Source organism: Pteropus alecto, unplaced genomic scaffold (assembly GCF_000325575.1).
Source record: "Pteropus alecto unplaced genomic scaffold, ASM32557v1 scaffold86, whole genome shotgun sequence".
Lineage (NCBI taxonomy): Eukaryota > Metazoa > Chordata > Mammalia > Chiroptera > Pteropodidae > Pteropus > Pteropus alecto.
Window position 1 is genome coordinate 29,674,255 of NW_006442109.1, and position 12,260 is coordinate 29,686,514.

Here is a 12,260-nt window from a genome sequence, read left to right on the forward strand (position 1 = left end):
TACAAAATTGCTAAGTACTAAGTGGAAACAGATTCTAAACCAATGTAAAAAATGGTTAGCCCTAGATGGTTAAAGAAAATAAAAGCATAAGAAATTGTCATATACTATTTTGGTATTATTTTCTGATTGAAAGTTAATTGGTGGAACATTCTAGACTGTACCTCAGAAGGAATGTAGAGAAGACACTAAACAGGCAGAGGAGCCTGGGAAGGCCTCAGCAAGGAAAGGATAGGAAGGCACTAGAGGAGGGTCCCCAAGCTTGTGATCAGTCCCTCGAGAGCACTGTTGGGGGTCCTCATGGCAGATCCCATTGAAGCCACATGTGTCACCTCTCTGCTGACTGATTGGTAATGACACACGTGGGTGAGAGGATGGGATGCGAGACTTTCACATCTTCTATTTTCCACATGTCTCCAGTTGGGTTCTTGGGAGTGTGTGTGTGAGTGTGTGTGTGTGTTTCTTTTCCTTGGCTCTCAAGTCACATCAGTACGCTCCTGGTACTTGGCAACCCAGCATACTTCCTCCCACTAACGACAAGCCTGTCTGCAAAACAGAACAACATCTTTGAGATGGGGTGTTTATCTGGGCAGCGCACAGCCCCTGCAGCCCACAGGGGCCCCTCCTTCAAAGGCATTGCTGAATGGGGCTCACCTGATGAAAGCCTGAACTGTGTATGCTTGACTTGATTTACAGGCAACGGCCAGCTCATTAGGCGTACTGGCCTGAGGAAGCCAGTCAGCTGTGGGGACAAATGTTTGTGTAGCTCTGTGGTGCCCACAAGACCGTTTGCAGCCTGGGGGCTGGAGTACAAAGGGGGCAGTGATAAGGGGCTCTGGAATCCATGCCTGGCTCAGGGAGTGCTAACTGCCCAGGAGATTGATATCTAGGGTGCAAAGGCCAAAAAAATTAGATTAATTTAGCTCAGCTGTGCTCACTGACGGATTGGGTTGCAGCTGGTGCTGAAACACTAGCAATCAGACCTCAGAGATCAGAGGTCAAGTCTCAAGTTGGAAGGAAGGGAGTAAGATGGATTGCCTCTCAGCATGCCTACTCCCCAGGAAAATGATAGCCTACAAAGGCAGCCTGGCATTTCAGATAATCCTATAGAATACCAGTAAGAAAGGAAGTTATGAATGTCTTGGGATACTGCACTGGAAATTGGGAGCACTGTCTTCTAATCCTGGGAAACTGACCTGGAGCCAACTACTTTAAAAATATTCTCAATTTAGTTTCTTCTTCTGTGAAATAAGAGTATATTTCACAAATATAGTGAAATATTTTGAGGTAATCTGAAATATTTTGAGGTAATATTTTGAGGTAATCTGAAAAGCAAGTAAAATCTTCTCTGAATTTTAGTATTTTATTATGAGATACTATTTCTAATATCCCTGATTGTATAATTACTTTTCTGTGGTCCTGGCTCTTTGTCTCCCAGTTCATCTCCTTAAAAAATAATTTCACCTGTACGTTTGCCTATAAAAATTCTTCATGCTCCCAATTTGGTTCCTAGGTAGAAAGTCTACTAGACTTTAAATGACACTTCACATACAAAAGAGAAAACTTTCCCCCCCCCTCCCAGAAACCCATTGCTCTATGTTACTTTTTAAGGGACTAACTTTTAAGTGTACTCTTTAGTAAATTATCAAATCTTTCATCTCTTTTGATAAGTCTCCTTTTATAAGTTACCATTTATTGAACACTTAGTATCTGCCAAGCATTGTGCAAATGCTTTATACAATGAGGAGAATTATTGTCCGAATTTATACATATTGTTTAAGTCTAATAAATAATGCCCCTCCCTTTCTCCAAAGGGTCCAGTTTTGGATGATAAATTTTATGAAAGCCCTATAGGTAATTATTTTAGGGATCAGAATGTATGTGTTATTAACTAAATGCTCAAGCAGTGGTGATAGAATGAACCCTGATAATGTCCACACTATGAAAAACAGAAGAAGCAAAAACTATGGGAATAAAGACCCTCCCCTCGCACTGTTTCTCATTCAGAATGTGAATGCCATTTTGGGGGGTAGAATGAAACTTGTACAAAAGAGATCACAGCCTTTTAAAACAGAGAACTGTAAAAAGCATACCTCAAAGAAGGAAAGGTCTGCTGAGGAATGCTGTGTTGCACGGTGAAATGAAGACTGATCTGAGAACTAGGAGAGCAAGATCCCAGCCCTAGCTTATTTATGAAGGAATCTCGTGATTTAAGGCAAATCACTTCTTTCTGAATGTTCCTCATTTGTAAAAAATAGATATTAAATGAGACAATATTCAGGGAATTTCACTGAAAATTATAAAGCCTTAAACACGCAAAGAAATTATTTTCCAACAATTTTACATCTCAGAAAGGATTGGCATTTCCAAAGTCACACATCTACTGAGTTGTGAAGGAGGGAGCCAACATTCGCGTCTCCCAAGCACCACCTCAGTGCCTCTCTCATTACATACTCCACACCCATGAAATGACTGGTAAAAGCCCAGGTCCTTAATGGAACTCAAAGCGAAATCAAGGAATAGCCACAAACCACTGTTTAAACAGAGCCAGAAAATCAAACATGTACAGAGGGCAAAATTAACATTCTTGGATCAGGTTCAGTGACAAGCAAAATGGTGTACAACCCCAGTACCGCTTTGACACAGAAATTTGTGGGATGACAGTCCAGGGATAATAGGAGCTACGTTACCCGTCAGAGAACAAAATCTCATTTAAGTGGCCCCAAATTCAACTAGCATAGGACTATAAGAAAGCCTGCTGCCCAAAGGTCACTAGTGGTAACAAAAAGAAGGCATTATTAGATTTTAAGCAAGCTGTACCCGTTGAATGCTGTTAGATTCTGGAACAGAAGTTTCAGACACAAATGAATGCCTGTGAGGACAGAAAACTGCATAAGTGAATAAAATAGTCTGGGAGTAAGAGACAGCACGAGTGTTTAAACTATAGCAAATTTTAAAAAGTATGCCATATTTCTTCAGTCAACTGTAGTCCTGTCGGAATGTATGACCAGTGTGGTTTGAGCTTACAATGTTTTTAAAGAAAAGACGTAAATAGGTATTTTTATATGAAGTCTCTCAATTTATTTCAATTCTTACAATAAATTAAAAACACTCTTCAGGCCAAACAAAACAGAGATTTCTGAGCATCATTTTTGTAATCTTTGCTCTTGAAAATGGGGAGGAAATAGAAGATCATTAGAATTAAAAAATCAGGAAATAGAGTATGGATTACAGGTTCAAAGTTGGGTAGGGAAGAAATAAGAATAAAAATTTACAGGAGGAGTAGAACCAAGCCCGGGTTGTTAGGTAATGTAGCAAACTTACTCTTAATAGATTGAATCTATGTGTACATATTATATATAAAATGTACACAAAAATAAAGAGAAATCTTCAAACTGTCTTGTTTTTAATAAAAAAGATATAAAACATAAATATAGTTAGAAAAAAATTTTAAAGCGAGACAAATGTTTTCTTCCTAAACTAGACTATATTATTCCTGTCTGGTGGCTCATAAGTATTGTATGGAGCTATATTTTGAATTAAACTGTCCATTAATTACATACATTTGAGGTTTAAAAAAAAAGAGGGGGAGGCAGTCAAAGCTATGATTCCACATAAAGGAGAATAAGAAAATTTTAAATTGCTTATAATGGGCAGACTAAAGGAAATCTTCAAAAAATGCTGCCCCTTTAGCAGTGACTAGAAGTTCTTTCTGAATAACTCCATTGACTTCGGGTATTTAGATTGGCTTTTAAATGCTGGCTTCCATTCTTTCAAAGTAATGAGGACAACTAGGATGAGAAATAGTATAGTCAGAAAGCAATTTTATTAATTAGGGTATTTGCTTATCTAGACTCAACCAAGGAGTCTTTTGCTCTAAAATAGTATTTTCAAAATTACAAAACAAATAAAAGATTAAAAAACACCTTTGTGTTTTTCAGAAGTTCTCATAGAACATGAAGTCTCAGGGTTGGAAGCAGATATAGCTAAGCTACCAATCTGATTCTTAAATTCCTTAGTGACAGTTGATTGGAGATAACTTTCTAAATTTTTGCAAAATTTATATTTTTCAGAAAATACATACTTTAGAGGCATTCACAGGAAATAAATGTATAAATAAATATTACTTTGGGTACATGCCTTTCTAAAACAATTTTGTTTTTCTGTGTTTTAATATTGATGGTGGTGCCTAGATTTAAATATATGAATCTGAGGGCTGTACTTTCTCTGAATTTGGGGCTCCAGCTTGTATTGCATCTCAGTCAGGAGTCTACCATGTTTCTCTCTAGTAGTGGTAAACAAAGAAACAAAAATAAAAGATCACTTTGTAAGCATCCAGGAGAATTTCTTCAAACCATTTCTAACTGGTTTTCCAGAGGAAATCAATTGAATTAATTTAAATTTCTAGATGCTGTTTTAAGCTAACATTTCCCTAGAAGTAAGTGAGCAACACTTTAATAATTTTTTAAAACCCCAAGTTTTGAAGGAAGAGAGAAAATGTTCACTGAGCAAGTCCTGCTCTATCCCTAAGAGAATGGACTTACTACTCTGACAATTATGCCTCTTTAAATTTATGAGAATTCCAAGGAAATAAAAATGGTGCTTCTGGCTTTAATTTACTATGAAGTTTTGTTTTGTTTTGTTGTGCAGCGTTTATGATACTCTCTCATACAACTGTGAGAAAAATGAACAAATTCAAAAAGTTTTTCAGAATCGGTGTTGTTATCTTTATCACATGCCAAGGTAGATGTGATTTCTGTAAGACTTTATTTCCCAAGTTAAAGCATATGTAAAGTGGACATGAATATTTGATCCAAATTGACATATATAAATTCCCTTTTCTGATAATATTCAAAAGTCCATCTGATAAAGTCAAATCTACTTAACCATATTGTATAATCACTGTAATGTAAAAATACAGCTTGAGATTTAACTAAAAGCAACCGTTTTTAAACAGGATACTTCACTAAAAGTGTGCATAAGAGAATTCACTCTTTTTCTCAGTTTTTCTTTCCTTCCATGAAATTTAAGTTGTTTTATTAAGTTATAGATAGATCTCTCCTTTCCAATTGACTACTTGCTGTTAATATCTCTCCATGGATATAACATTTCATTGAGAGATGAGAGCAGATATAATAATTATGTGATTAAATTCTTTTTTGAAGAGGGTATCAATACCTAGAGTCAAATTTGATTTGATTAATAATACCTCTTCTTTGATAATTAGGTATTTTTATTTTTGTCATTCTTAATTTTCTTATCTATTAATTAGGTTTTTCTGATGATAACTCCCATACCCTTGTGATTTAGAATGCTTGCCTTCACCTAGGTAATAGATTTATAAAAGTGTTAATGTTTATCTCATCTAATGATACAGGTACTACAAATGCAGTTTCTCTGATGTCAACTGTCAAGGAAGCTTTGCGTCACAGCATGTCAAGAGCCCACCGGATCAGAATAATATTATTGGGCATGTCCAAAGAGAAACATTTCTAAACAGGAGACAAGATCCGTCAGACAGGTACATTGTTCTGTTCCTTTTGCCCCACTCCTGTTCTCCATCATGACGTGTGGGCTGAAGGGGATTATGAATGGCAATGGGAGAAGGCATTAACTTCTATTGACATAAATATTGACTGGCTGTCATCCTGACTTCATTACTGCCTCTGTGTTCCTTGCACAGCATTGTAAATAGCGAGAGGGCCGTGATGACTAAGGGGAGGGTGTGTTCGTACTGATAACATTAATAACTAATTTAGTTCAGACCATAGTCTTTCTCCCTGCATGCTGCATCATTCCTATCTGGTAGGAAGTTCAGTAGTATGTTAGGAGCAAACCTAGTTCACCCTCTCAGGGAAGTACAAGGCTGGATGGGTTTGATTCAAATGGGAGTACCATATGCTGAGAATAAAAATCAGGCTTAGGGACAAAACATTACTGGGCCAGAAACTGATGCTTGAAGACTAGAAAGTAATTCAGGAAGCAGGGAACCCAGGAACATCTAGGTACATAGCAAAGAGGATGAGATCTGACAGCAGAGAAGGGTGCAAAAGTCCCACAGAAGATACTTTTTCCTCTTTATTCTCTTGATAGTCCTCATTTCCACAGAATTGTGAAATGACAATGGGGAGGATGTTTTCATGTTTGTTCTTAATTTTACTAAACATTGCTTAAAATGTGCTCTCTTGAGCAAGATTTAAAATATGCATAATCTTTCCTCATGGACCAAGGATAGAAAAAGGGCCCTGGAGTAACTCTGGCCTGAATGAATGTGCAGCTGCAGCTGCTTTGTATTGTACACAGCAGAGCCCAAAGGAGAAAACATTGATTGTAACCCCAGAGGCTTATTCTACAGAAAACACTGTGATTGTAACCCCAGAGGCTTATTCTACAGTATTTATTTTCTTCAAAACTTTAGCAATAGCCTGGATATCTATATAAGAATGTGATTTCTAACCTTCCCACCCAATAATCTTGCTGTGTAACAAAAAAAAATACTGAATCCCAAGGTGATGGCCTGCCCTGCCACCCTCTGAGTTGTTTACTTAATAACTGGAATTAGTTTGTTCTGATCCAGCCACAGCAACCACCTTAGGAAAAACTTGTGCAGTTAGTATGCCTCTTCCTCTTGCCTTAGTGGTCCATTTCTCTTCTCCTAATACCCCTTCAAGCATCTCTGTGCTGTTCTTGGCCCACACAGTTCTTCCTACCACCATGTCATGACTTTCCATAGTTTCCTTCTTCAATCAAATTTTATTTGTCCAATTTCCACTTTCTTTGGGATCTTCTTCAAAGACAAGTAAGGAAGAATGAAAATCCATGTAGGAATTAAATGTGTGACTTTGGATTCATTATCACAACTTTCTAACCTGCTAAGCAAAAAGGCCATATTTAAGTTCAATACAAACGCCTTGTCCTTATGTGCCCCAGTCACCCTCCCCCCACCCCCACTGCAGAAGGATAAAATTGTGCTGGTGTGTTTAAAGAACAAAAGTAAAGGAAGGAAACCTTAAGCCAAGAAAATTATTTTTATCTAAGGCTTCACCAGTGTGAAAAATTTCCTTTCAAGAAACAAAGTTTGCTATTAGTTCTCAATGTGCCAAAAAGTCAGCAATGGTAAATCCTATTGCACACCTCCCCTAAAAGAAGTAAGTGGATGCTTTTTCTCAGATTGTAAACTCAGCATTATTTAGAATCTCTTCTAAACTTCTAGCAATCTAGTGTTCAAAAATATTTAAATTTCCAGTTCAAAATAAATAAAGGGTGTTGGTTTTAAAAATCTTTTTTGGCAGGTTCGTTTGCTTAAATAAAAGTTTAGAAATCTTAATTTGATAATTCAAATTTTTTGCGGTAAACTTCCTAGAAACACATCTCAATGCTTAAATAGCATTATGAAATGACTGGAATAGTGATTATGGCCATTGGATCCAAGAACACACAAATGCGAAAACACTATATATAATTGGCTTTGACTTTCCTGCGTGAGTCCAAGACATGTACAGAAATTAAATATCTGAATCAAAAGGCATACATTGCCAAAGGTTGATGTGGTTCTTGACTCTTCTGAAAGCATTTGAGAAGAGAAACAGACAAATCAAAAATAGGCTCGCAACAAAATACTTTTCACGTAGTGGGGTGTTCTTCTCTTTAGTGAGCTTTCCTTCCTTGCTACTGTTTATTCTTCTTATCCACTAGAGTTGGGTACTAGCTTTCCAGTGTATTCACTTTGTGTATCAAATGAGGGAAATAATATTAACTTTCTTTCCAGATGTACTTTACTAATTTCATAAGGAGTTCTAGAATAAGTGTTGCAGGAAGATCATTCCCTATCACAAACATGCCTAGCTTGCATGTTAGGGCTATCTTTAGCATTTGTGATGGTATTCTCCATCTCAACATCTGTTGACACCTTGAGAGGTAGAGGTCAAAATGTTTTCTTAGAGAGTTTTGTTATCTATAACCACTGGAAATCTCTGAATTTCCTCCTTTCCGAAAATACTAGTAAATTTCTCCATATATCCTACTTGTTCCAGTTCTTTTTCATTGCATTTGATCAAAAAAGTCAAAAATTAGTTAACTTTGGAAGTTCATTGAGACTGGAGATTATGAGACTGTTTCTATTTAGTAATAGGCCATTCCTGATTATAAAAACAACATCATCCCATTGTTGAACATTAAAAAGGAAAAAACGTTCCACCACTCAAAGACAACTACATGTCATTTGGGGTGTGTGTGTGTATGTGTGTGTGTGTGTGTATTTGAAGGCATACTGAAAATATGATTTTGAATCCTATATATTATTGTATCAATATATGAGCATTTACTCACAGCATTAAAAACAGTCTGTTTAAATTATAATTAATGGCCACATAATATTCCATTGGATGTTTCTCCTACTAGATGGAATCATAAGAAATTACTGAAATTTAATATTTTTTACTTACAATAAAATGGCAGTTTGACATGGTTGAACTTAGTAAAATTTACTTAAAATTTGTTCTCCAGTTATTAGACATCATGTCTAGCTTTTTAAAACTGTTGAATAACTGACCAAAGACTATTTCCGAACATTTTTATATTTCTTCACATATATAACCATTTTCTCAGAATAATTACCAGAAAAATAAAGAATTGATTTGGAAGTTATAAAAAAAAATGGAAAATGGAGGCACTTAACACTTATTTTGAAATTCCTTGCAAAGAGGTTGTAGCCATTTACATTCTTTTTTACTATATGCAAGAGTGCCAATCTTAGTCTATACTCATGAAAATTAAGGATTATAACATTTTTTATCTTTGCTAATCATGTAGGTAAATATTATATGCCATATTATTTAACCAATATGTCCAAAATTATCATGATTAATATTTGCTTCAATTTTAGATCAAGATGAAAAAAAATAACAATTTGTAAATGTATGTAATTAGCTGAGAGAGAGAGCCTAAAATCTAAAATGGAATTGGGTTTAATGTCTGATTTTGAATTACTCTCCTATTACCCCAGATCAATGATAACAGAGTATCTTTGAAGTGTAGGAAGCTGTAGAGGTGACAATTTAATTGATACTATCTTTGATTTGATATGAGAAAGATGTCAAATTTCCCATTGTGAGTAATTTATTTGCATATGAAATTTGTGTGGATTTGCCCTGTTTCTTTAGCAAAAGAGATTTTTGCTTTTATTTTATTTTGTTACAAAGCCTCATTTAAAATATGTGGTCTTTTCCTGTCCTTTGAAGTCAAATAAATTTAACAGTCAAATAAATTTTGAGCATAGCTCAATTGTGATATGAGCTGGTTTGTTGAAAATTCACAGTAAATAGAACTGATAGATCTTCTAATCAGATTAATCAAGAAAAAAAAAGATAGACACACAAATTACCAACTTCAGCTATTGAAAAAGGAGGAATCGCCATGGATACTACGATATTAAAAGGATAATGAGAGTGTTATGAAGTACTTTAAGCCAATGCATTTGATGACAGAAGAAATGGACAAATTCTTGGAAAGCACAAACCATAAAATTTAATCAATACAAAATAAATAACCTAATGAACCCTCTATCTTAAAGCAATTATAGGAACAAATCTCATATTAAATATGTACTGTATATCATATATCAATTATAATACAAAAAACAAAAACTAAAACAACATTCCTGGCCCAGATAACTTCACTGGTGAGTTTCATCAAACATTAAGAAAAAATCTGCACAAACTTCTCCAGAGAATAGAAGAGAATACTTCTCAACTCATTTTTGAGGCCAATATTATCTAATACCAAAATCACAGAATTACAAGAAAATAAACTATAGTTCAATATCCCTCATGAATATAGACACAAAAAGCATTAACAATATGACATTAAATTAAAACCATTGATATATGAAATAGATAACAATACATCATGAAGAAATAGAGTTTATTCGGAATGCAAGATCAATTCAACTTCCAAAAATTAATGTTCTTCACATCAACATCCTGAAAAAAAAAATATGATGATTTCTTTAGATGCAGATAAAGCAAAAATAAATAAATAAAACTTTTAATAAACTAGAAGGAAATTTTCTCAGTCTGATCAAGGACATCTATAAAAAATCTGCAGCTAACATTATATGTAATGGTGAAATACTAATCACTCACTAAGTTCAGGAACAAGGCAAACAAGGCAAGAATGTCTATTCCTACCACATCTAATCAATTATACTATATGTGCTAACCACTCCAATTAGACAAAAATAAATAAAAGGCCTACGAATTGGAAAAGAAAAGATGAAATTGTCTTTACCCACAGACAACATAATTGTGTACATAGGAAAAGCTTTTAAAAATCCATAACTGACATTTGACCTTGAATTTGGCAAGGCCAAAGAATAAAAGGTCAATCTATAGAATCAGTTGTATTTCTCTATTCAAGTAAAAAACAATTGTGACATGATATAACTGTTTGTTTGTTTGTTTGCTTGCTTGCTTTTAATCAATCTGGTTAAAGTGTGAATTATGCCAGGTGATGGGGGTATTTAGAAGAAGTTCGTTTAGGGAACTTCAGTGTTTTAGCAGGTGGCAATAATCGGTTGGCCTAGAATGATGGTACAGGTTGAGATTAGACTGACTCCAGAAATGTTTAAGAAATAAAATTAATAAGACTTGGAGATAAATTAGACATAGAAGAAAAGAGAAGTTAAGAATCAATATTCTTCCTGGCTAGGGCAAATGGATAGAAGAAGGTGCAATTCACTGACACAATGAACTCTGGAAATGAACCAGATTTGAAACAAAGATGATATGTTCAATTTAGCTATAACCAGCCCAACATGACTTTGAAACTCTAACAGAAGTTTCAAATAGATATGCCACTCAGAGGATTTGATTTAAAGTAAAATATAGTGAGTCATACCTAGTCGTGGTTCAAACCACTTAGGTAGAGAAGACAGAATAGAAAAAGAACAAAAACTTAGGACTGAGCTTACAAAAAAAAAAAAATTAAAGGCTAGGTAGAGAAAGAGAAAACTAGAAAAAAGGAAAAGGAATGGTTAGCAAGGTATGAGGGAAAAAGGCATTAGTTTGTCTCAGAGGACAAGGGAAGAAAATCATCAAAAAGCACCATTTGTAAAAAAAAAAATGTGCTCTAAAATATGTATTTTATAAGTTGAAATATAGTCTCAAAAATAGGAGCAATTGTAATGGGAAATAAACTGAGTTAAGTGAATAAGGATAAGTAAATTAAAGAAATTTTAAACATCAGAGATGATTTCATGCAGACCGTGCTTTTTTCAAAAGAAAAAAACAATTTAAAATTTTGTTTAATGCCTTTATTTCTTGCCCTAAATTCTACTTTGTGTGATAATAATTTTACTAATGCTACTTTATTTTTTCAATTGTCATTAATTTTTAATTTTTTAACTTCCTCTTCAAGTTTTTCTTTTGTATTCCATTTTCTTGTTATAGTTATAACTATAGAAAATCTTTAGAAGAGGCAAAGGAATAGTTTTGAAGAGGAGCAAAGGATCTTCTTTTGATTATTGGATAAATATAAAAAAGACATTAAACAAAATTTTAGCAGTAATCATCATTTCTAGGTATTTAGATTCCAAATACAATTTTCATGCCTCTGTATATTAACTAAGTAGTTTAAGATAAACATATATTACTTTTAGAAATTAAAATATAAAAGTTATAAAGTATTAGTTCAATTTAAAACAAGAAGACAACATTTTCTACCTATCCTATTTTCTGGTTTATTAATTATTTGTTTCCTCTTTTTGAGTTGTGTACTGTAATATTTTTCCACTGGATTTTTGGACTTTTTCAAATTTATTTAAAGACACTCTTTATATTTTATGTTTATTGCCTCTTTTCTGTTGTTTGTAATTTCTCTGAGCTTATCATTTTGTTTTAGTCTTATTCATGTTGTTAGCTACATAAAAGTTTTAATTCGTATTTTGAAAATCTATCATTCCTTTGCTATGTGTCTTATTGTTTTGTATCAAATATTATTTTAATAATAAAAATGGTAATAAACGCATTAGACCATTGATTACATAAATGGTGATACACCTGACTGAAAGCCATAAAGCAATCATTTAGTAAAATTGAAAATGTTTATAAATTCTTGCTAAGTAATATAGTAAATGAAAACAATATGATTCTATGTTTTTACCACATATACATATAGATAAATACATAAGAAACAAAGGCTGGAAATACATAAATAAGAATTATCTCTGTGTGGTGTAAATATAGATGGTGTTTTCTTCTTTTTGG